This window comes from Triticum aestivum, chromosome 4A (genome assembly GCF_018294505.1).
Source record: "Triticum aestivum cultivar Chinese Spring chromosome 4A, IWGSC CS RefSeq v2.1, whole genome shotgun sequence".
Lineage (NCBI taxonomy): Eukaryota > Viridiplantae > Streptophyta > Magnoliopsida > Poales > Poaceae > Triticum > Triticum aestivum.
This window is the reverse complement of record NC_057803.1, coordinates 163,889,105-163,913,598: the sequence shown is the minus strand read 5'-3', so window position 1 is coordinate 163,913,598 and position 24,494 is coordinate 163,889,105.

The following is a 24,494-nucleotide window of genomic DNA, read 5'->3' as shown; positions in this document are numbered from 1 at the left end:
GCAGCCACCACTGCACAAAGAGGCGCCACCGCGGCCACGAGGGGCCGCGGCAGGGGTCGCAGGGTGTTTGCGGGGATGGCCGCGCCCCCTCTTGGGCAGTGGAGAGTCGGGCCCCTCCTAGCGAGCCTTCCCCGTCTCTGCCGCCGAGAGCCTCCCCGTAGGTGCCATGGGTGTCGCTGCTGGCAGTGAAGCAAGGAAGAAGAAGGAGCGGGAGAAGCAAAGGAAGAGATGGGCGACAGGGGCTCCGCCCCTCTACCCGTTTATAGCCAAGGGGAGGCCAACTGCTGGCCTCCACGATCTAAGGTAATAATGATCTTTTTTTGCATGCAGCAGGGACTCGTCAAGTCGGGCGGTTGCCGAGGCAGCGTGGGGAAGCGGAGACGCCCACGTCTAATCAATCGCCATGCGACAAGCGGGCCGCATGCTGTTGGGGCCCGCGGCGCTCCGCACTTGCCCTTTGGCTTCGCCTCGAAGCCAAGCCCGAGCGTGCCTTGGACCCGGGGGGGGGTACTGTCGGCGTTCTGGGAACTAGGGTCCCTAGACTTGCCTGCATGCGGCCCGCAGTGTGGCTCCACCGATGGCCCTGTACGGCCCATCTTCACCAGCAAACACTCAAGACCCTCGCGAGAGGACAAGCCTCATGAGGCGAATGACGCAAGACCTCCTCAGGGGTGGCCTCACCAGGCTGGCTCGCGAGGGGCGCAGAGATCAAGACAAGGGACACATCGCGAGGTTTCTGTGATGCAAGCCATGACGACTGGCTTCAGGCGGGTGCCAGCACGCGCAGTGTCCTCATTTCCTCTTTGGTGCTAAAGGGGCAAGTGCAGGCGAGGAGTCCCGAGGCATCAGGCAAAGGTTTCCATATCGGTGCAACAAGACCAAGACGAGCAGGACGGCGGGACGGAGGTCACCGTGGAGCCCAAGATGGCGTCACCGCCAGAGCCTTTGGCAGGCGAAGACTACTTTTGTTAGGATAGCTTGTACTAGTTGTCTCCCTTCGAATTTGGTCATTGTGGGATCCCTTCCCGCTCAATATTTGGGAAGAGGACCAGAGCCTCTATATATAGGACTAGCCACCACCATAGGGAGGCATCGAATTCCGATCCTCAACCACACAAGCACACCAAGTACAAGAACACCTCCCCTCGCGAGGCTGTTCTTCCCTTGTAACTGTTCATCCTCAGCCCAAGAGGCAATCCACCACACCACACTGGAGTAGGGTATTACACCATAACGGTGGCCCAAACCAGTATAAATCTTGTGTCTAGTGTTTGGGTTTGTCGAGCTAGGCCGTCAGATCATACAGAGCGCGAGCTAGAGAGGGGGAGAGATCTTAGTGGGCACCCAAGTGTTCGAACCTCAAGGGTTTTGCCGGAACCCAAAATCCGACATCTTCCAAGGCCCGAGCGCTGGCTTCACGTGAGGTCACAAGGGATGCCTCAGCTTTTGCACTAGCATGCTCGCGTTGGAAATGCCCAAGGTTGATGGCCACCTTAAGTTGATGCTATTCGTCTACCAGCCGAAGGCCCTCCATCTCAAGGCGACGTCGACATCCACAAGCTCTTCCCCAAGCCAGCTCAGCGCACCCATCGCCTCCTGGAAGAGCTTGTGACGGACAGCACCGCGCCCACGCGCAAGCTCCAACGCGCGGCCGGATCCGTCCTCCACAACTGGGATCGTTGGGGAAGTTGGAGTCGCATCACCTACCCCAAGCAGAGGGGGGAGGCCGGTGCCTTCCCTGCGGCCTCTTGGGCCTCGACGGAGGCCTCGCGAAGCGGGGCCTCGCTGCTCGAGGATGAGGCCGAGGCCGAGGCCGCCTAGCTGCAGGTGATGACCAGTGGAGGGGCCCTCGGCATGCTTCCAGCGCCCCAGGCAGGACCATGAAGGAGGGACGACAAGAGCGCGGGGTCAAGGCACCCGGTCAGCACATCTACTTCCCCAGCAGGCCTCACGTGGTGCGCAATAGTCTGGCAGGGAGCGCTCAGGGCCAGCGGAGGGTCCGGAGCAGGCAGAGGACGCTTCTCAGGAGATTTCGCCGCCCTGGCCGAAGGGACCCTGAAGAATTGCAGTCAGGAGGAGAAGCAGCACTCAGGAGATTACGAGGATAAGGTACTCACTCGTCTATGGCAATGTACTTCCTCTGCTTCACTGGCCGGGTGGCGTCGCCGCTGCAGCTTGGAGACTCCTTCCTCTTACAGAGCGCTTCGAAGTCCAGTCGGAGCTGACCGAAGCCCCCAATACGGTCGCCAGTGCCAGGCTCGGTTGGCCTGGTTCCTGAGGAGGCCTGCGGCGTGGCTGAGCCAGCAGGCCGTACGACCCATCTTCACCAACAAAGCACCCACGACCCTCGCAAGGGGCCAAGCCTCGCGAGGCGGACGACACAAGACCTCCTCCAGAGTGGCCCAGGTAGGCAGGCTCACGATTAGCGGAGATATCAAGGCGGGGCGAACCTCACGAGGCACTCATGACGTGAGCCGTGACGATCGACACCAGGCGGGCGCCAGCGCGCACAACATCCTTGTTTCCTCTTTGGTGCAAAGGGGGCAAGCACAGCCGCGGAGTACCGAGGCCTCAGGCAAAGGTTGCCATTTCGGTGCAACAAGACCAAGACCATGGACTGCAAGACGGAGGTCACCGTGGAGCCCAGAACAGCGTCACCACCAGAACTTTGTGCAGGCGAAGACTACTTTTGTCAGGATAGCTTGTACTAGCTGTCCCCCTTCAAATTAGCCTGCCATTGTTGGCTCCCTTCCCGCTCGATATTTGGGAAGAGGACCAGGGCCTCTATAAATAGGACTAGCCACCACAGTGGAAAGAGGAAGAGAGAGGACGATCTCATCTTAGCTTGAGAGAGACCACCCCCCCCACACACAAGCTCACCGAACTCAACAGCGCCCCAACCTTAGGAGGCTGTTCTTCCCTTGTATTGTTCATCATCAGCCCAAGAGGCAATCCACCACCACCACACTGGAGTAGGGTATTACACCACAACGGTGGCCCGAACCAGTATAAACCTCGTGTCCTTCTATGTTGTGAGTTCGTCGAGTTCGTCCGCGAGATCCTAGCAAGCTAGAGCGTACATCGGTTGGAGGGACAGACTTCGCGCGCACCCCAGTGTTCAAACCTTAAGGGTTTGTCGGGACCCCATACCCCGACATTTGGCGCCCCAAGTAGGGGTGCGCCGTAGCTTCCCTTCCATCAGTTCGTCGCTCCGTCGTCTCCATGTCGGACGCTCGCCACGCTCACCGCCCACGTCGCTCAGACGGCTCCCGTCGGCGGGCCGCCTCATCGTTCTCCATCCCCCGCCGCCAACGCTGCCACCGGCCCAGTGGGAAACGAGCAGCAGACGTCCTCGCAACATCCTTCGGTGCGGTAGGACGGCCGCACCACTACTCCATCGCTCACTCCTGCTGGCTCTTCGTCTCATGCACACCGCGCTCCCATGGAGGCACGGGCCGCGGTCATCGCGGCGAACGAGCTCCTGCGTTACCGCCCCGTCGACAACGTCTATGAGGAGTGGCTCGACCCCGTCGTCGAGCTCGTCCATGCCGCGGGGGGCTCTCTGGCGCCGTCCCACTTTCTGCCTCCCCATCAGCAGGCCACGGGCGACGGGGCTCGCGGTGTGCCTCCACCACCTCAACCCAGAGACGGTGCCTTGGCGCCAAGGCGCGCGCCTCCGCGGCGTGATCCACCGCTCCCGGCGCCCGCGTGTGAGGAAAGGAGCTGCCAAGAAATCCCGCGGCCGCGAGAAGCTGCACCAGCGCTCCCCACGCCACCAAGTGAAGACCGCGCGCTGCCTGCAGTGGCACGGCGCGGACCTCGCCAAGACCAAGCTCCGCCCCAAAAGCGGGCCCCGGCAACCATGGCAGGCTGCCGCGCCTTCACCCCCGAGCTGCGCAGCGTTGCCTGGCCAGGCAAGTTCAAGCCAGATCTGCCTCCTCGGTACGACGGCACCGCCGACCCCCAGAGTTCCTGCAGCTCCATGAGTTGAGCATTGAAGCGGCCAACGACGATGAAAAAGTTATGGCTGGTTTCCCATGGCTCTCAAGGATGGGGCCCGCTCCTGGCTCCTGAACCTGCAGCATGGCTCGATCTCCTCCTCGGACGAGATGCGTGACCGCTTCGTCGCCAACTTCCAGGGCACTCGTGACTGCCCACCGGTGCGGGCGACCTATGCCGCATCAAGCAACAGCCAGGAGAGACCCTCCAGAAGTACATCCAACGCTTCAACATCACCCGCCTCAAGATCCCCAAGGTCACGGACAAGGCCATCATCTCCGCGTTTTCCGACGGCGTCTGCGACGTCAAGATGAAGGAAGAGCTGGCTATCCATGAGGAGCTTTGCACATCTCAGGAGCTGTTCAAACTGGCGACCAGGTGCGCAAGAGCTGAGGAGGGGCGGCTTTCTCTCCTCGAGCTGCCAGCTGCAAGAGTGGAGGAAAAGAAATCCAAGGCCAAGGACGTGAAGCGTAAAGAGGTAGTAGTGCTCGCAATAGAGCCCGACACCAAGCGAGGCAGAGATCAGCCCGAGTCATCCAAGAACGGCCTCCCATTCTGCGCCTTCCACAACCTGAACACCCACAACACCAGCGACTATTAAGAGCTCAGAGCCATTCGGGAAGGACGCTTCGGCCGACGCCCCGAGCGCAACGACCGGGGCTAAGACCATGGAGGAGGACGCGGAGGCGGATGCTGGGACGACCATGGCCCGCGCCAGGAGTGGCGTGACCGGCCTCGTGAGGACCGCTAGCAGGACCAACCTCGCGAGGGCACCTGGAGGGACCCGCCTCATGAGGATCACCCCCAGGGCAACGCTGGTCTTCCCCCGTTGCTGCCGCCAAGGAGGAACAACAACCACCACCAGGACGAGGGGACTGGGGGCTTCCAGGAGCCGCGCGCGGTCGCTTGCATCCTGGGTGGCGCTCAGGCCCCAGCCTCTCAGCGCATCTTCAAATAGTTCGCTCGCGAAGTAAACGCGGCGCTCCCCAAGCTCGAGGCCACGCGCCTGCTCCGGTGGTCCCAATGCGCCATCACCTTCAGCTCGGCCGGCCAGCTCAAGTGCGCAGCCACCGCTGGCACACTCCCTATGATGTGCGCCCCAATCATCAGCAATGTGCAAGTCACCAAGACTCTCATCGACAGCGGCGCAGGGCTCAACGTCCTATCCGTCGACACATTTGACAACCTCCAAGTGCCCTATGAGCAGCTCCAGCCAACCAAGCCTTTCTCAGGAGTGACTGACGGTTCCACCACACCAATAGGGGAACGCAAGAATTACCGCACCGAGCTCATCGACTTCGATGTCGCACACATCCGCCTGTCGTACAATGCCATCCTCGGGTATCCAGCCCTGGCCAAGGTCATGACAGTCACTCACCACGGCTACAATGTTCTCAAGATGCCAGGAAGCGGGGGAATCATCATGGTCCCATGTGAAGAAAGGGATGCAGTGTGCTCCCTTGAGCGCGCCTTCCAAGCCACGGCAATCGACAACCCTGATAGCAGAAGTGAAGGCCCTCCGGAGGCCATCCCCAACAAGAAGCTACCACGCCGTGCAGGACCCCAAGAAGATGGCGTCGCATCAGGAGCCTCGTCAGGATCGATGCCCGCTCCAGTGGTGCCTCCCTCCACCGCATAGGAAAGCGCGCCCGACGCCCTCCTCAGGCAAGGCTCAGGGGCTCTCTTCTGGAGGGCCTCAGGCCTTGCCAATCTCACGAGGGAGGAGCTTCGGCACCACTTGGAAGCGTGCTTCACGGCACGTGTTCCTCAGGAGAGCATGGGGCGAGGAATTCCCACCACCCGGGAGTTCATCACCAAGACCACCCAAGAGCTACCAGACGCAAAGGCCATGCATGGCGACAGCCGTTCACAGAGTGTGACTCACCACCCAGGCGAGGGTGCTGAGCTGCGTGCCTGTGTTGACATCCTAGGGCTCAACAGGGCCGCATCTCAGGAGCGCTTCTGGCCATCACGTGCGGTCCACTGTGAGGGTCCACCACACAGCTTCGTTCGCATGCCCCTTGTCTTGCCGAGCGTAGCGTCGGCCCATCAGCGCCATGTGTGGCAAGTCCAGGCTGCTCAAGAGGCCAGGTTCCACTCCGTTCTGGAGGAGATGGTGATGGCCTTCAGGGAACCTCCTGAGCCCCCAGAGCCTCCCGAGAATCAGGGTCCCGGTGGCTCATGAGGAGTCATTCCTTCGACGCGTGGCTTCAGCTGCACCAGCTCTACTTCGTCTACAGACCCACATGACATCTTCCAAGTTCATTTAAGCTGGGAGCGCCCCTCGGGCTGCACTATTCCTAGGCCACGTGGGTCCGTCCCTGTGGCATGTATCCCTTTTGCTTATGTTCCTAAGTTTACCTCGCTGGGGGTGCCCCTCGGGCTGCATCATCCCCACGCCGCTCAGGCCAGACCCACTGGCATGTACCTTCCTGCATTTATCTCAGGCAATCTGCTCTTCATGCTTAACCTGCCAACTGCTATCACCTGTTTGATTACCGCCCACCACAGGTCCATTCGCCCCATGCAATTTGCTTGCATGTTAAAAGGGGGGCTCCTAAGCATCGCGACCCATGAGCTCTTACTGGCTCTCTAGCCCTCACCCCCTGGCCTTGACCACGGCATCGCGACCTGGCATACCAGCAGCGGCTGAGCTCGCTCGAGGGCCGGGACCTAAGGACGTAGAGTGCTTGCATCTAACTGCCTTGCAGGAACATACAGTCACCAAGCCTCAAGATCAGGCACAACCCGCCTTGAGTTAGGGCCTCATGAGTCCCGCGCTGGCTTGTGAGTGCCCAGATACACCTCGCAGCCCTGCTGTGCAAGCCACGTGTCAGGGCTGGGCTGTACACGCCCCGGGGGCTCCTCCCGGAGGTGGCTGAGGGAGTCCTGGATTAGGGGGTCTTCGGATAGCCGGACTATATCCTTTGGCCGGACTGTTAGACTATGAAGATACAAGATTGAAGACTTCGTCTCATGTCCGGATGGGACTCTACTTGGCGTGGAAGGCAAGCTAGGTAGTACGGATATGGATATCTCCTCCTTTTGTAACCGACCTTGTGTAACCCTAACCCTCTCCGGTGTCTATATAAATCGGAGGGTTTTAGTCCGTAGGACAACAACAACAACAACAACATACAATCATACCATAGGCTAGCTTCTAGGGTTTAGCCTCTCTGATCTCGTGGTAGATCTACTCTTGTACTAGCCATATCATCAATATTAATCAAGCAGGACGTAGGGTTTTACCTCCATCAAGAGGGCCCGAACCTGGGTAAAACATCGTGTTCCCTGCCTCCTGTTACCATCCGCCTTAGACGCATAGTTCGGGACCCCCTACCCGAGATCCGCCGGTTTTGACACCGACATTGGTGCTTTCATTGAGAGTTCCTCTGTGTCGTCGCCATTAGGCTTGATGGATCCTACTATCATCGATAGCGATGCAGTCCAGGGTGAGACTTTCTTCCCCAGACAGATCTTTGTGTTCGGCAGCTTTGCACTGCGGGCCAATTCGCTTGGCCATCTGGAGCAGATTGAAAGCTACGCCCCTGGCCACCAGGTCAGGTTTGGAAGCTTAAACTACACGGTCGATGTCCACAGAGACTTGATCCTCAAGGGATTCGAGCCTCTGCCTTGTGCGTCACGCAGTCACGATGAGTACGATTTAGCTCTACCATCAGACAGTGTTCAGGAGATCGCACCTGCAGCCGCTCCGACCCTTAATTCGGAGCCAGTTGCACCGTCAGTGGACGGGTGGATGGACCCCGCCAAGGAGGCCTTACCCTCAGTGGTGATCGAGCCGAACATCGACCTTACCTTGCACGAGAGTCGTATTGTTAAACTGCCAGATCTTTCTCCGGCCACGGACTCCGAACCGCCTGCGCCTGATCCTATTGAATCCGATTGGGCGCCGATCATGGAGTTTACCTCCGCAGATATTTTTCAGCACTCGCCCCTTGGCGACATACTGAACACATTAAGGTCCCTCTCGTTGTCAGGAGGATCCTGGCCAAACTATGTCCGGCAGGATTGAGATGCGGATGACGAAGAAATTCGCCACCCACCCACCACCCACTTAGTAGCCACTGTCGATGACTTAACCGACATGCTCGACCTCGACTCCGAAGACATCAACGGTATGGACGACGATGCAGGAGACGAACAGGAACCACTGCCCACAGGGCACTGGACGCCCACTTCATCACATGACGTATACATGGTGAACACACCAAAAGATGACGACGAGGAACGGAAGGACGCAACGAAGGGTTGTCCCCTCAAGAAGCAGTCAAAGCGGCGGCGTAAGCGCCGCTCCAAATCCCGCCTCGACAGAAACAACTATCATATAGACCCAGCGTTAGAGCAGGGTGAACCATCGCCGGATCACGGCAATACGGAGAATCAAACCGAACAACCTGACTCTGTCAAAGATAATAGTCCAGACAACCTCACACCGGACAGACACTCGGAGCAACAGAATGCCCGTCAAAGGCTTGTTGCCACCGTGAGGAGTCTAAAAAAGCATAAGCAAAGACTCAAGGCTGCACAAGACACACTCGGAATCAGATGGAGCAAAGTACTCAACGCAGTAGCGAAGTACGGCGGTAATCGCCCCACCAAGAGCTACCCGAGGCGGAAATTGCTACCCGAATTCGATGAGGAGGCCTTAGATCCCCCGCAACCAAAAATCAAAACAGCCACCTGGCCGGATAGACGTCCTCACGGCCAACATAGAGCGGCAAACAACGCCACACATAAGCCAATAAGCGATCCACACGAGGGCTCGCATCAAAAGGACGGCACAACCAGATCCATCTATGGACCACGCAAGCGCGCTCCAGCATATGATGCAACACAACAAACATCCGAACAACGCGGTACACCCAGATACAGGGGTGCCACACACCCCCTATGTTTCACCGATGAGGTGCTGGACCATGAATTTCCAGAAGGATTCGAACCCATAAACATAGAGGCATACGACGGAACAACAGACCCTGGGGTCTGGATTGAGGACTACATCCTCCATATCCATATGGCTCGAGGAGATGATCTCCACGCCATCAAGTACCTACCCCTCAAGCTCAAAGGGCCAGCTTGGCACTGGCTTAAAAGCCTCCCTGAAACCTCCATTGGAAGCTGGGAAGAGCTCAAGACGCTTTTTGGGCAAATTTTCAAGGGACTTATGTCCGACCGCCGGATGCGGACGATTTGAGTCATATAACTCAACAGCCCAGAGAGTCAGCCCGAAAGCTTTGGAACAGGTTTCTTACTAAAAAGAACCAAATAGTTGACTGTCCGGACGCCGAAGCCTTGGCAGCTTTTAAGCATAGCGTTCGCGACGAATGGCTTGCCAGACACCTCAGCCAAGAAAAGCCGAGAACAATGGCAGCATTAACAAGCCTCATGACCCGCTTTTGCGCGGGTGAGGACAGCTGGCTAGCCAGATGCAGCACCAGCGACCCAAGTACATCCGAAGTTAGATGAAAACGTGAAACCACGATGCAGTAAAATTAATAAGCGTCGGAATAAAGAAGACAACCCGAAGAGCACGGCGGTAAACGTCGGATTTAGGAGCTCTCGGCCAGGTCAGCAAAAGCCGCCCTCTAAAGGCGCCAGAGATGAACTGTCCAGCCTCAACAAAATTCTAGACCAAATATGTCAGATCCATAGCACCCCTGGTAAACCCGCTAATCATACCCACAGAGAATGTTGGGTCTTCAAGCAGCTCGGCAAGCTCAATGCCGTACACAAGGGGGAGGATACACCAAGCGAAGACGAGGATGAGCCTCTCAAGCAAGACACTGGGGAACAAAAGAAATTTCCACCAGAAGTCAAAACAGTAAACATGTTACACGTGATCAGGGGGAGAAACAAAGCGGCACTCCTAGATAAATATGCCCAAGGGCCTATCACCGCGGAGTCCTGCCACTAGTTGTTTCAACTGATCACTTTTGACCATCAGGATTACTCAGCAAGTATCCGGCATGCATGATGGGCTGCCTTGGTATTGGACCCAATAATTGACGGATACCACTTCACACGATTCCTGATGGACGGTGGCAGAAGTCTAAACCTGATATATCAGGACACAATCCGCAAAATGGGGATAGACCCAACGAAAATTTGCCTCAGCAATACTACCGTTAAAGGAGAAATGCCAGGCCCAGGGGCTCATTGCACGGTCTCCCTGCTACTAGAAGTTATATTCGGCTCCCCTGATAACTTCCGTAGCGAAAATTTAACCTTCCACATTGCTCCGTTCCAAAGTGGCTATCAAGCACTACTTGGACGCGAAGCTTTCACTCGCTTTAATGCAATACCGCATTACGCTTCCCTCACGCTTAAGATGCCCGGTCCGTGTGGCATCATTACAGTAAATGGAAATATTGAGCGATCCCTGCGCGGCGAGGGTGCGGCTGCCTTGGCAGCCGCACACTAAAACGGCCTCACCAACTAAAGTATTCAATAGGTCGTCAAGACCACGGACACGGTTAGACGAGTCTGGCGCAGCTATATGAAATTCATACAGGTTTGATGGCCACACCCCTATCACAAACACAAGGGGCTTAACGCGCGCAGACAAAGTGGCAATTTTTACTCATCTTGAAATTTACATGGTTTCTTTAAAACCTACCTTTTTGCATGACAACTTTTCACCTAAATTCCTCTCTTTTACAGATGACCACCGTGCTACACCCGTCCAGGATACGGCACAACAAAGACACAGGCGCAGACGTGCAGCAGGGACCCGTCCCAATGATTCTTTTTAGATTAAGACCCTGCGTCAACCTTTTTTATTGTCTCTTGTTGATACACATCCCTCGGATTCTCAGTACAATTGAGAAGGATGCTCGCGTCTTGGCATGTGGCCACGCCAGAATAATGCACGTACCTGGACACCAGGGGCTTCTTACAAAGGGCACTGTTTAGGCCCGGTTTATACCACAAAGACTGAATACCTTAGGGAGTGTTCGGCGTCGCGAGTTTGGCCTTGTATGCATCAGCTCTGAATCATGTCTTTGGTCAAATGTTGGGTTTGCCCGGCTCCTATGTTTTGGTACCTTACGTTCCGCTCTATCGGCTAATGTAGCACTAGGAGAACTACTGTGATTGTGCCCCGGGTCATCCGGATGAGCACCTCAGTAAAGAAAGCCGAAAACTTACTGTCATCATATAGTGTGAGACTGGATCGATGACCTATCGGAATGTTAGAATTCCTCCGCCTTAACGAAGGGCCGTTTCCCGGCCAGGCATGTACGCGCCCCGAATTCGGGAGAGTGTGGAGCCACCAGGGGCTATATAGTAGCCCCATCGTCAAACTCCTATGGCTAAGTGAAAGTGTTAAAGCATTATAGTCCGGTTGCCTCGTTTGCTGCGCTATCACCTCCTTAAAAGGGCCAAGACGTTGGGTTAAGTGTGAACACGCGTCTTCTGCGAACACCTCCGCATTATATGCGTGGGGGGCTGAAGCCGACGACTGTAATATTTCAGGTTATACACATGTATACATAAATGGCCGCACAGGAGGCATCATAATTACTTTCAGGCAAAAGTATAAACACAGCCTCAATAAATTTCATAAAATCATTGTGTTTACAATGGGAATACATGTCACTCAAACATAATATTCTTCGAGCACTGGGCCTCTATCAAACGAGCACCCTCGAGAACCTCTTTGAAATAGTGCTCGGCAGCCACTCGGCCTATGGCCGAACCCTGCGCCGCAATAGTGGTAGCATCCATCTCCGCCTAGTATGCTTTAACACGGGCAAGGGCCATCCGGGAGCCTTCTATGCACGCCGACCTCTTCATCGCATTGATGCTCGGCACCGCACCAAGGAACTGCTACATTAAGCTGAAATAGTTGTTCGGCTTCGGCTTTTCCAGCCATAGCTGATCCACGACAGACCTCATGGCGAGTCCGGACAACCTATTGAGTTCGGCCCATTCGGCTAGCTGATCAGTCAATGGAAGCGGATGCTGTGGAACGTTAAATTGTGACCAGAACAGCTTATCCACTTCACGATCTGTTTGATCTTGGAAGTATTTGGCCGCATCGACAGCGCTCGCCGCCAAGTCCATATGTGCGTCTGCCGAACTCCACAGCCGATCCAGAGGGGCATACCGTGGATCTCCGAACTTCCTCCACAGCATGAAGGGCTTCCCAGCCGCAATATCCCCGGCTTCACGCAGCTCCTCCTTCTTGACTCTCATAGCAGAGCGGGTGTCTTTGGTAGTCATCATGGCCTTTTCAAGGTCCGTCGCCTTCACTCGGTTTTGTTCTTCAAGGAACTGGCAACGGTCAGTAGTGTCTTTTAACTTTACATCCATCTTGGCCATTTTCTCTTTGCTCTCGCAATGCGCAGCCTTCTCAGCCCTCAACTCTTTGGTCGCCTTCAAAGCAGCCGCATTACTACTCCTTGCTTGTTCTTTGGCTTGGGCAAGTTCCGCCCGAAGGGTCTCCACGGTGGTAGCTCCATCTGCAGTCACAACATATTAAAGATACTAGCATCATGTTGCTCTTACTATGTGACACTCACCAGAAAGTATTACTTACCCTGTGCCTTGTCAAGCCGCTTGTTAACAAGCTCGATGTCGGCATCTGCCGCATCCAGTTGCCGCTTTAGTTCGGCAAACTCATTAGTCCGGCTAGCCACCGGAGCTTCCACCACCTGCACATAAAGGCGGTTTGGTTACTACCTGGGACTACGATCCTCTGTTTGCCGCCGTTCTCGACGACAACCAGAGTCTCATGGGATACTATCTACACAGGGCACACCTAAAAATGTGCGGTACTATCAAAAAGTATCACGTACCTCAAAGCCTGTCACTAGACTCATAAAGGCTTCATGCAATCCGCTTTTGGCGGACAAAATTCTTTCCATCACCGTACCCATTAACGAACGGTGTTCTTCTGAGATGGCCGCTCGCTCCAACAGCTCCCTTAGTACGTCCGACCGCATACCAGACGGTGTCGGACTCTTTTTGCTCTCTTCAAGAGTCGGACGCTGAGGACTTCGGGTGACTATGGGATTATCTTCTGACCTCACTGGATCCGGAGAGGCCCTCCGTGATGACACTTCAAGGTCGCCCGCTTCTTGAGCGGGGGAGTCCGGGGGAGGCGTTTCGCTCTCCATCATCTCCGGAAGAAGATCCCCCGAAGACGAGCTCTGCTGAGAAGGGCTAAGATCCGAACTGCAAGATAAATGCTTCGGTTATTTTCCTCGGAAGTGAAGTAGTATATCTTCGCTATTAAAGTACTTTTTGATTACTTACAGCTCGTTAGAGGGCAGATCCCTGCGCGGACTTTGTGCGGCAAGAACACCCTCCAAGGCAGGACCCTCTGGTAGAGACTTCTTCTCCCGTTTGGAAACCGTGGTTTCCGGATCTTCAGGGGTAGTCCTCTTCCTTCCCCGGGTGAAAGAATACTAGATTCCTCCCCTGGGTTATCCTCCCTCACAGAGGCGCCCGTTCCCTCGGTCGGAATGGGTAGCAGAGGAGGCCCACTTTCGCCCCCTTTATTCCCCCCCTTTATCTTCCTGTGAGGGCTCCGGGGAAGGTGCTAGCTCAAGCATCTTTTCCAGCACCGGATTCTCCAAGCCTTCCGGAAGGGGGGCCAAACACCGGGTCATCTTCGCCTTTGTTATCCAGTCCTGGTCAAAGAGCGATTTCTCAGAATGACATCATGATAAATGAAATATGGTGTGTTCGGCTAGAGGATAACTTACTTGGTCGGCGGTGCGGTTGCTGCTCAGGCCCACATCCTCGGTAGTGTCCGGACACTCTATATGGGGTCCGAAGAATGATTTATACATCTCCTCATGCGTTAGGCCGAGGAAATTCTGAATGGCGCGCGGTCCTTCTGGGTTGAACTCCCACATGCGAAGGGGCCGGCGTTTGCATGGCTGGATTCGTCGAACCAGCATGACTTGCATTACCATAATCAAACTAAAATCTCCTTCGAAGATATCTCGAATGTGGCTCTGCAGTACAGGAACGTCCTTGGCTGGACCCCAGCTCAGCCCTCTGCTAATCCATGACATCAGTTGTGGTGGAGGGCGTGAGCGGAAAGCAGGGGCAGCCGCCCACTTGGCACTTCTGGGAGCTGTGATGTAAAACCACTCCCATTGCCATAATCTGGACACCTCTAGAATGGAATCCTTTGGCCATGGAGCTCTAGTGATCTTGCTTATTAATGCGCCTCCGCACGCTACATGTTGCCCCTCGACCATCTTCAGCTTCACATCGAAGGTCTTGAGCCACAGGCCGAAGTGAGGGGTAATGTGGAGGAAGGCCTCACATACGACAATAAATGCCGAAATGTGGAGAAAGGAGTCCGGGGCTAGATCGTGGAAATCTAGCCCGTAATAAAACATCAACCCCCTAACGAAGGGATCCAGAGTGAGGCCTAGACCTCGGAGGAAGTGGGAGATGAACATGACGTCTTCGTTGGGTTCAGGAGTAGGGACGACCTGCCCTCGGGCAGGCAGCCGATGCGAAACCTCGGCGGTGAGGTATCTGGCCTCCCTCAACTTCTTGATGTCTTCTTCCGTAACGGAGGAGGGCATCCACCGGCCTTGAAGGCTAGATCCGGACATGATTGAAGGTCCGGAGCACCTGACCTAGGCTTTGGGTGTTAGAGCTCGAGGCGGGGGAAGGATTCGATTGAGCACGGGAGGGAAAAAAGTAAAAGCCTTGTCCCTTTCTAAAGACGGTGAATATCAAGCGTCCTCTCCGTAGCCGTTTGGGACTTGCCTATAATCTAGGAGACCTAGACATGGTTGGGTTACCCACGACCGTATTGATGAGAATCCCGTAATTAGGGGAACACGATCTCTGCTTTGACAAGACATGTCAAAAACTGCCTCGCGTTATGTGCGGGGCTAGTTAAAGGAAACGGTTCGAATAATCACCGGGCCATGACATAATGTCGTGTTGCCAAAACAAGTTAGCAAATTAGATTTGTGGAAATATTATTCTCTCTATGGTGGTATGTGGAGCTTATTTTGCAGGGTCGGACACTATCCTTGTATTCAAATTCTTCCGTGATGTATTCAAAGGAGGAACCCGCCTTGCAATGCCGAAGACAATACTGCGTGCCGGACTCATCATCATTGAAAGCCTGGTTCAGGGGCTATTGAGGGAGTCCTGGATTAGGGGTCTCCGGACAGCCGGACTATATCCTTTGGCCGGACTGTTAGACTATGAAGATACAAGATTGAAGACTTCGTCTCGTGTCCGAATGGGACTCTACTTGGCATGGAAGGCAAGCTAGGCAGTACGGATATGGATATCTCCTCCTTTTGTAACCGACCTTGTGTAACCCTAACCCTCTCCGGTGTCTATATAAACCGGAGGGTTTTAGTCCGTAGGACAACAACAACATACAATCATACCATAGGCTAGCTTCTAGGGTTTAGCCTCTCTGATCTCGTGGTAGATCTACTCTTGTACTACCCATATCATCAATATTAATCAAGCAGGACGTAGGGTTTTACCTCCATTAAGAGGGCCCGAACCTGGGTAAAACATCGTGTTCCCTGCCTCCTGTTACCATCCGCCTTAGATGCACAGTTCGGGACCCCCTACCCGAGATCCGCCAGTTTTGACACCGACAAGGGCCCCCATCCCACGCCCAAGTGGAAGCTCCATGCTCCGCGCTGGTTGTCGACATTGCCGAGGAGCGGCAATGCCCGTGCACAAGCGGAAGCACTACACTCCGCACTGGTGATAAACAACTGAGGGCGACCCCACGGTCGTACCAACGTCAGGGAGCCCAGAGCTTAGCGCCCAGCCTCACCACGACGCCTCCCCTCGGGAAAGTAGCGCGAGGGGGCTGGGCACGGGGGTTGCGTTCGGGTCACGCCCAAGCGCACGCCACCCAACCAGGTCCCCCGGGCCTGGGCGTCGCGCACCCCTCCCGAAGCCTCGGCGAGGGCAGGTATGGAAATTGTTTGAACGTCAAGGGGGACTCCTGAGCATCGCGACTCAGGAGCCTAACTGGTCACGTAGCCCCTCGCTCCTTGGTCCATCCTGGTCTTCGGTCGGCCCAATGGCGGTTGAGGTATGCGCGGGGCCGGGCTCTACCGACGTAGAACATTAATCTATCCTCGCGAACTCTCCCTATATGATGTTCGCACGTTAAGGGGGACTCCTGAGCATCGCGACTCAGGAGCCTAACTGGTCACGTAGCCTCTCACTCCTTGGACCGTCCTGGTCTCCGGTCGGCCCAACGGCGGTTGAGGTATGCGCGGGGCCGGGATCTGCCGACGCAGAACAAGGCAAATAAGGAAGGAAAACACAGAATCTCAAAGATAATATTACAAGCATACTGTTCTCACAATACCAAATGAAAAGTCTAAACGCCTCCATGAGGCCTGATGTATGTCGCAGGAATAAAACAAGGAGAATAGCCGCGGGTCACCCCTGGATGTCGTTGTCGCCTGCGGAAGGAGCTCCCCTGTGGGCGACGATGTCTTCACCTTCGCCACCAGTCGCAGGATCCGCGGCATCACCAGACAGAGGATCAGAGACAAAGCCACGGAACTTCCCCAGCAAAGCCTCCACTTGACCTTGAATGGCTGCGGCGGAGGTCTCGTAGAGATCTTCAGCCACAGGCTCCAGCAGCTCGTCAAACTGGGCGTCGGGGTTGCGGAGGTGCAGATGGCTGAGGACGCGGGTAAGAGCGGCTCAAGACAGACCGCGAGCTTCCGCCTCTGCCATGGGACCGAGGCCTTCAACGACCTCCTCAAGCGCCTTCACCATGAGAGGAAGCAGCTGGGCGGGGCCATCCTTGTCGGTATCCAGCGACTTCTCCAAGCCACGCTCGTAGAACGTCTTCAGCACCTTTCGAGATCTCTTCTCAAGATCGGCGAAGGCCACATGGTCTTCGGCCATGACCCGCGCCTTGGCATTGAGATCGGCCTCCTTCGCCCCCATTTTCTGCTCCAGCTCCTCCAACCAGTTGCGCTCGGCAACCTGCCTCTTCCCCAGCTTCGCCAGCTCAGCATCACGGTTCCTGACGGCTTCCTCCCGGGCCTTCATCTCCTTCTCCTCTGCTTCACAGCGGCACGCCTCTTCGGCATGCTTATTGCGCAGGCTCCGCAACTCGCCCTCCAGCGCTTGGCAGCGGTCACGGGCGGCCTGGGCGTCTTTCAGCACCACCTCACGATCGGCTGCAGCGCCGACGGCCCCATGCTCCTCCCTCTCGGAAGCCGCAACAGCCTGGCCCAGCGCCGCGCGTACCGCTAGGTCAGAATGAAGCCAGCCGGAGGCCAACTCCAGACGCCCGTCCACCAGGCATGGGTCAGCGCTTAGGAGATCCGCTTGTAGTTGGGACATCTCTGAAAAGGCACTCTCCAAGACGGCAGTAGGAGCAGAGGAACCAAGGAGTGGAGGCGCAGCAGTAGGAGGAAGTGGCGCCGTCACCAAGGCTTGGGAGACCGCGGGCTCCGGAGCAACTGGGACCTCATCAGACGCGCCAAGTACCGGCACCTCCGGAGCCAACGGGGCCATGGGGGCTAACTCCATGTGACTGGGCTCCTCTTGGCCCCGCGAAGACGACTGGCTGGGGAGGCACGGGCGATGTTGCCTCCTTGCTCTGCGGAGGGAGGCACAGCTGCCTTACCATCCTTCCTCTTCTTCGTCGAAGATGTCGGCCTGATCAACCAAAGGCGAGCGTCAGAAAAAATAGGCACCTGCACGGACCAAGCAAAGTTCGAAACACCTACCGGTCCACCGCAAGGTACTCCACCCTTCGCTTGTGAATCTTGAGGCCCGACAACATCGGGACCTGAGGAGTAGGCGCTCGGGCTCCTGTGGCGCCATGCGGTGTGGAGGCGGAACCAGATCCAGCCCCAGGAGGTGTTGGAGTGGAGGCGGCACCATGGCCCACCAGCGACGACCTACCTTCGTCGGGACGAGGGGTTGCTCCTTCCCTCCTTGGTAGGCGTCGGCCTCAGCATCATTAGGAAGGGCACGGAGAATCTCGGCCTTGCTCGGAGGGGAGGTCTCCTCCACCTCTTCCGGGGTGTCCTCAGAGTCCTCCTCCTCCCCCTCTCCGCGGGACTCGCCAGAAGACACCTCCACTGGCTTTGGCGTCGAAGGAGCTCCCGAAAGCATCGGCGGCACCAGCCCGCGCGCATCAAAAGTCGGCCTGGAGGCGACGAATTCATCCCGGTCCCTGCGTTGGAACGGTGAATGAAGGTGCTAGGCGGGTACTCCTGGTTGTCTCCAACTATGAGGCGTAGGATGGCATCCAGTTCATCGTCAGGCAGGTCCCCCGGCCTCAGATGGGCCTTGCTTTCCCCTCCTTCAAGTTGCCAGAAGGGGCGACCCGTAGCGTCAAGAACTCCCTTAGGAGCATCGCTCCCGTTAGTTTGGCTGCCCTCGCATTGCCCGGCTTCAGGTCAGCCATCATCTGCTGCAACACTGACGACGCCCGCTCGTCGACAAGCTCTGCCCTGGGCCATTCCTTGCCTTGGCGAGGCGCCTCCATCGGCAACACCAGGCGCGGATTGGCGAGCTTGGCGTCTACCATGACCCACTTGGATCGAATGTTGTTGGCCCTCTTCCCGGTGCTCGAGATCGAGTTGGCCTTGCCGGACGAGACGAAGTTAGCGCATCCAGAGATGTGGCCCTCGCCGACGCAGAGGAAGAAGAATTGGCGCAGGAGCGCCACGGACGACATCACGCCCAGGTACGCCTCACAATAGTAGGCAAAGATGGATAGGAGGAGGACCGAGTTGGGATGGAGGTGCAACGCTTGTAGCCCATAGTGGTCGAGGACTCCATAAAAGAAATCAGAGAAGGGAGGAATCAACCTGACAGCAATGCCGCTCAAAAAGAAGGGGAATAAGGTGCTCCCCTTAGGCTCCCGCGCGTCGGAGGCAAGCCGGAGCTCCGTCTTCCCCCAATCGTTGCTTTCTCCCAACGTCAGCAGGCGCACGGAGGCAAGGCTCTTCTCCATGGCAGTGGGCGCCTCAAGAGTGGGCTCGTACCAAGCCGGGGACGAGGAAGCCTTAACCTTGCGCGACGCCATTAGCGGTAGATGCAGAACAAGGCCGGAGCAGATCTATAGGTAGCGGTGGCAAAGAGCAAGAAAGGGGATCTAGAGCGAGGCGAGGAAGAAGCAATGAAGGCAAGTGCCCCCCGCGCCAGCCTTTTGTCAGGTCAAGCAGTTGCCAAAACAGCATGGGGAAGCGAGACGCCCACGTCCAATCAACCGCCACGCATCAATCGGAGGCCGCATGCTTTTGGGGCTCGCGGCGCTTCGAGCTTGACCCTTGGCTTCGCCGTGAAGCCAAGCCCGAGCGCACCTTGGGCCTGGGGGCTACTGTTGGCGTTCTGGGAACGGGGGTCCCCAGACTTGCCTGCCTGCGGCCTGCGGCGTGGCTGAGCCAGCAGGCCGTACAACCCATCTTCACCAACAAAGCACCCAAGACCTTCGCGAGGGGCCAAGCCTCGCGAGGCGGACGACGCAAGACCTCCTCCGGAGTGGCCTAGCTAGGCAGGCTCACGAGGAGTGGAGATATCAAGGTGGGGAGAACTTTAGAGGCACTCGTGACATGAGCCGTGATGATCGACACCAGGCGTGCGCGAGGCGGGCGCCAGCGCAGAGCGTCCTTGTTTCCTCTTTGGTGCAAAGGGGGCAAGCGCAGCCGCGGAGTACCGAGGCCTCGGGCAAAGGTTGCCATTTCGGTGCAACAAGACCAAGACCATGGACTGCAAGACGGAGGTCACCGTGGAGCCCAGAACAGCGTCACCACCAGAACTTTGTGTAGGTGAAGACTACTTTTGTCAGGATAGCTTATACTAGCTGTCCCCCTTCAAATTAGCCCGCCATTTTGGCTCCCTTCCCGCTCGATATTTGGGAAGAGGATCAGGGCCTCTATAAATAGGACTAGACACCACAGTGGAAAGAGGAAGAGAGAGGAAAATCTCATCTTAGCTTGAGATAGACCACCCCCCCAGACACAAGCTCACCAAACTCAAAAGCTCCCCAACCTCAGGAGGCCGTTCTTCCCTTGTATTGTTCATCATCAGCCCAAGAGGCAATCCACCACCACCACACTGGAGTAGGGTATTACACCACAACGGTGGCCCAAACCAGTATAAACCTCGTGTCCTTCTGTGTTGTGAGTTCCTCGAGTTCGCCCGCGAGATCCTAGCAAGCTAGAGCGTAGATCGATTGGAGGGACAGACTTTGCGCGCACCCCAGTGTTCGAACCTTAAGGGTTTTCCGGGACCCCATACACCGATAGTGTGGGGTTGCGTTGACTTCTCGGTCCCTTCTTCGTGACAACTCACCAGGGCCTCGAGGACTTCAGCCTCAAGAGCATCGGACTGCATCAGCCCCCCGTCCGCTTCCTTAGAGCGGCTCTCTCGAGCCCCGGGGGTCGTCACTCTAGGAGCCCTGAGCAACGCCGATTCTCCAGCAGCCGCATCGCCAGCACTCGACAGCGATCGTCCCCCTGCGCCAACTCCTTGGGTGAGCGCTGCGCTAGCAGCTGACAAAGGAACCACGAAGGCAGGGTTCTCTCGAGGCCCTTCAAGGCCGACCGGGCGCAGTCCCCATTCATCGAATGGGGCCATCTACCTCGCGAACTCCACCTTGTTCAAGCAGCAGTATAAGAGGCAGCCCTCCTCCGGCAGATTGGCTGGCACCGGGTCACCCGTCAGGAGCTCAAGCATAGTGCGCTGCACCTCAGGAGGAAGCTCGGGCGCATGAAGCCTTATGGGGTCCTTGCTGCCAAAGAAGGTCCACATTGATCGGGAGTGGCGCTGGAGCAAAGCGATGCGGCGTCTGATGATCTCATTTACCATCATGGGCGCTGTCACCTCGAGATCCTTCAGCCTAGTCAGCTGACGCCAGACATGGGCGAGCCGTGGATCAGCGAGCCTCGCGTGCCCCAGCCCGAGCTGGGGACAGCGAGTGCCATTGGAAGCAAGAGAGGGGGCTGAGCATGCCGGCGTCCACAAACACCCACCGCTTTCGGAATCCGCTCACAACTGGGAGAGCTCGAAGTCGATCCTCAAACCGGCTGTCGCCGCCACGGCCTGGAAGCTCGAGCATCCCGAGCGCTGAAGGGCATCAATCAGGTGCAGCGAGAAGAAATTGCGAAGCAAAGATACGGAGGGAGAAATGCCCACCATGGCCTCACAGACAAAGGCGAAGACAGCGAGGAGAATGATGGACGGGGGATCCAGCTGCAGCGCGTGGACTTGGTAGTGAGAAAGCACGGCGTTGAAGAAGGCAAAGAAAGGGGGAATTAGGCCAGCCCAGAGGGCATGAAGATGAATGGGGATCTTGGTGGCCGTCCTATCAATTGCGGCGCGGGAAGCAGGTAATGCTACCATCGCCCCCCACTCATTGGAATCGGCGGCGAGCGCCGGGCGAACCTTGTCCATTGCTTCTTGGTTGAGCACCACTGACTGCTCGACAACAGGCTCGAAGGCTGGTGGCGCTTCGGCTGAGTCCTGGAGCTTCTTCTTTCCCTTCTTCTTCCAGCTAGGCTCCATGGCGATGGATAGGGTTGGACGCCGGTCGAGGCGGAGGGGGAGACCGCTGTTTTTTGGAAGGCCGAGGTGTTGGGGGAGCATGCTGCCAGCGATGGAGGTGGAGCTGTGTAGGCAATGGAGGCCGCCTAGCCAGGCGGATATCAAGGCCGTGTGGGGAAGTGGAGGCGCCCACGTACCGTCGGTCGCCACACGTCGACCGGGGCCGCAGGCGGTTGGGGCCCGTGGTGCTCCGCACTTGCCCTTTGGCTTCGCCCCGAAGCCAAGTTCGAGTGCGCCTTGGGCCCCGGGGTTATTGTCGGCGTCTTGGGAACGGGCGTACCCATACTTGCCTGCCTGCGGCCCACGGTGTGGCTCCACCAGCGGCCTGGTACGGCCCATCATCTGCAGCAACAACTCAAGACCATCGCGAGGGGCCAAGCCTCACGAGGCGGACGACGCCAAGACCTCCCTGGGGGCAGCCTCACTAGGCTGGCTCCTGAGGAGCAGAGATATCTATGCAAGGGGCACCTCGCGAGGTTCACGTGATGTGAGCCGTGATGACCAAGGCCAGGCGGGCGCAAGCGGGTGCAATGTACTAGTTTCCTCTTTGGTGCTAAAGAGACAAGCGCAGGCGAGGAGTCCTGAGGCATCAGACAAAGGTTTCCATATCGGTGAAACAAGACCAAGGCCAGCAGGACGGCAGGACGGAGGTCACTGCGGAGCCCACAACAGCGTCGCCACCAGAGTCTTTGACAGGCGAAGACCACCTTTTGTCAGGATAGCTTGTACTAGTTGTCCCCCTTCAAACTTGGCCGTTGTGGGATCCCTTCCCGCCTAACATTTGGGAAGAGGACCACGACCTCTCTAAATAGGGCTAGCCACCACTGTAGCAAGGGACGGATCGTCCGGACCATCCTCACACACACCAGCTCATCGAGCTGAAGGACACCTCTCCTTAGGAGGCAGTTCATCCATTGTACTAGTTCATCCCTAGCCCTCGAGGCAATCCACCACCACCACACTGGAGTAGGGTATTACACCACAATAGTGGACCAAACCAGTATAAACCTCTGTGTCTCATGTTTCTTGGGTTCGTCGAGCTAGGCCATGGGATCGTCGAGCAAGCAAACTAGAGAGGAGGAATACTTCGTGCACACACCTGTGTTCGAACCTCAAGGGTTAGCCGGAACCCACGATCCGACAGAAGGTAAAGGGGAGAAGTTTGGAGGGAGAAAGCGCAATGTAGACACAGAGATTTTTGGCGTGGTTCTGATAGGTGGTGCTATTGTACATCCATGCTGATGGAGACTTCAACCCACGAAGGGTAACGGTTGCGTGAGTCCACGGAGGGCTCCATCCACGAAGGGTCCATGAAGAAGAAACCTTGTCTATCCTACCATGGCCATAGCCCACGGAGGACTTACCTCACTTGGATATATCTTCACGAAGTAGGCGATCTCCTTGCCCTTACAAACTCCTTGGTTCAACTCCACAATCTTGACAGAGGCTCCCAAGTGACACCTAACCAATCTAGGAGACACCACTCTCCAAAAGGTAATAGATGGCGTGTGGTCACTCTCTGACTATAGCGCCGGAAAAGCTCCTGTCTGCTAGGACTACATTGGTATTTCCCAAACACGAAGGGATGATGCAGCACATCGATGGTAGGTATTTCCCTTAGTGAAGAAACCAAGGTTATCGAACCAGTAGGAGAACCAAGCAACACAACATAAACAACACCTGCACACAAATAACAACACCTTGCAACCCGACGTGTTAAAGGGGTTGTCAATCCCTTTCGGGTAACGATGCCAGAAATTTATAGTAGATTGAAATAGTAGATCGCAAATAAAATGAAGTGCAACAAAGTATTTTTGGTTTAATAGATCTGAATAAAAATGCAAAGGAAAAGTGGATCGCAAGCAAATATATGAGAAAGAAGACCCGGGGGCCGTAGGTTTCACTAGTGGCTTCTCTCAAGGAAGATAGCAAACGGTGGGTAAACAAATTACTGTTGGGCAATTGATAGAACCTCAAATAATTATGATGATATTCAGGCAATGATCATTACATAGGCATCACGTCCAAGATTAGTAGACCGAGTCCTGCCTGCATCTACTACTGTTACTCCACACATCGACCGCTATCCAGCATGCATCTAGTGTATTAAGTTCATGGCAAACATAGTAATACAATAAGAACAATGCCATGATGTAGACAAGATCCGTTTATCTATTGCATAGATATAGATCCCATCTTTTTATCCTTAGTAGGAACGATACATACGTGTCGGTTCCCTTTCTGTCACTGGGATCAAGCACCGTAAGATCAAGTTGGTCAAACAAAACCCAAATATCGGAGAAGAAATACGAGGCTATAAGAGATCATGCATATAAGAGATCAAAGAAACTCAAATAACTTTCATGGATATAAAAAGATATGACTGACCATAAACTCAAAGTTCATCAGATCCCAACAAACACACTGCAAAAAGAGTTACATCATATGGATCTCCAAGAGACCATTGTATTGAGAATCAAGAGAGAGAGATGAATCCATCTAGCTACTAACTACGGACCCGAAGGTCTACAAAGAACTACTCACGCATCATCGAAGAGGCACCAATGGAGGTGGTGAACCCCATCCGTGATGGTGTCTAGATTGGATATGGTGGTTCTGGACTCTGCGGCGGTTGGATGAATATTTCGTCGACTCCCCTAGGGTTCTGGGATTTTTGGGGTATTTATAGAGCAAAGAGGCGGTCCGGGGGGGCACTCGAGGTGGGCACAACCCACTAGTGCGCGCCTGGGCCACCTGGTGCGCCCTGGTGGGTTGTCCCCTCCTCGGGACTCCCCCAGATGCAACTAGGGCCCAACATGTTCCTTCTGGTCCACAAAAAATCTCCGTAAAGTTTCGTGGCATTTGGACTCTGTTTGATATTGATTTTCTATGATGTAAAAAACACGGAAAAAACAGGAACTCACACTTGGCAC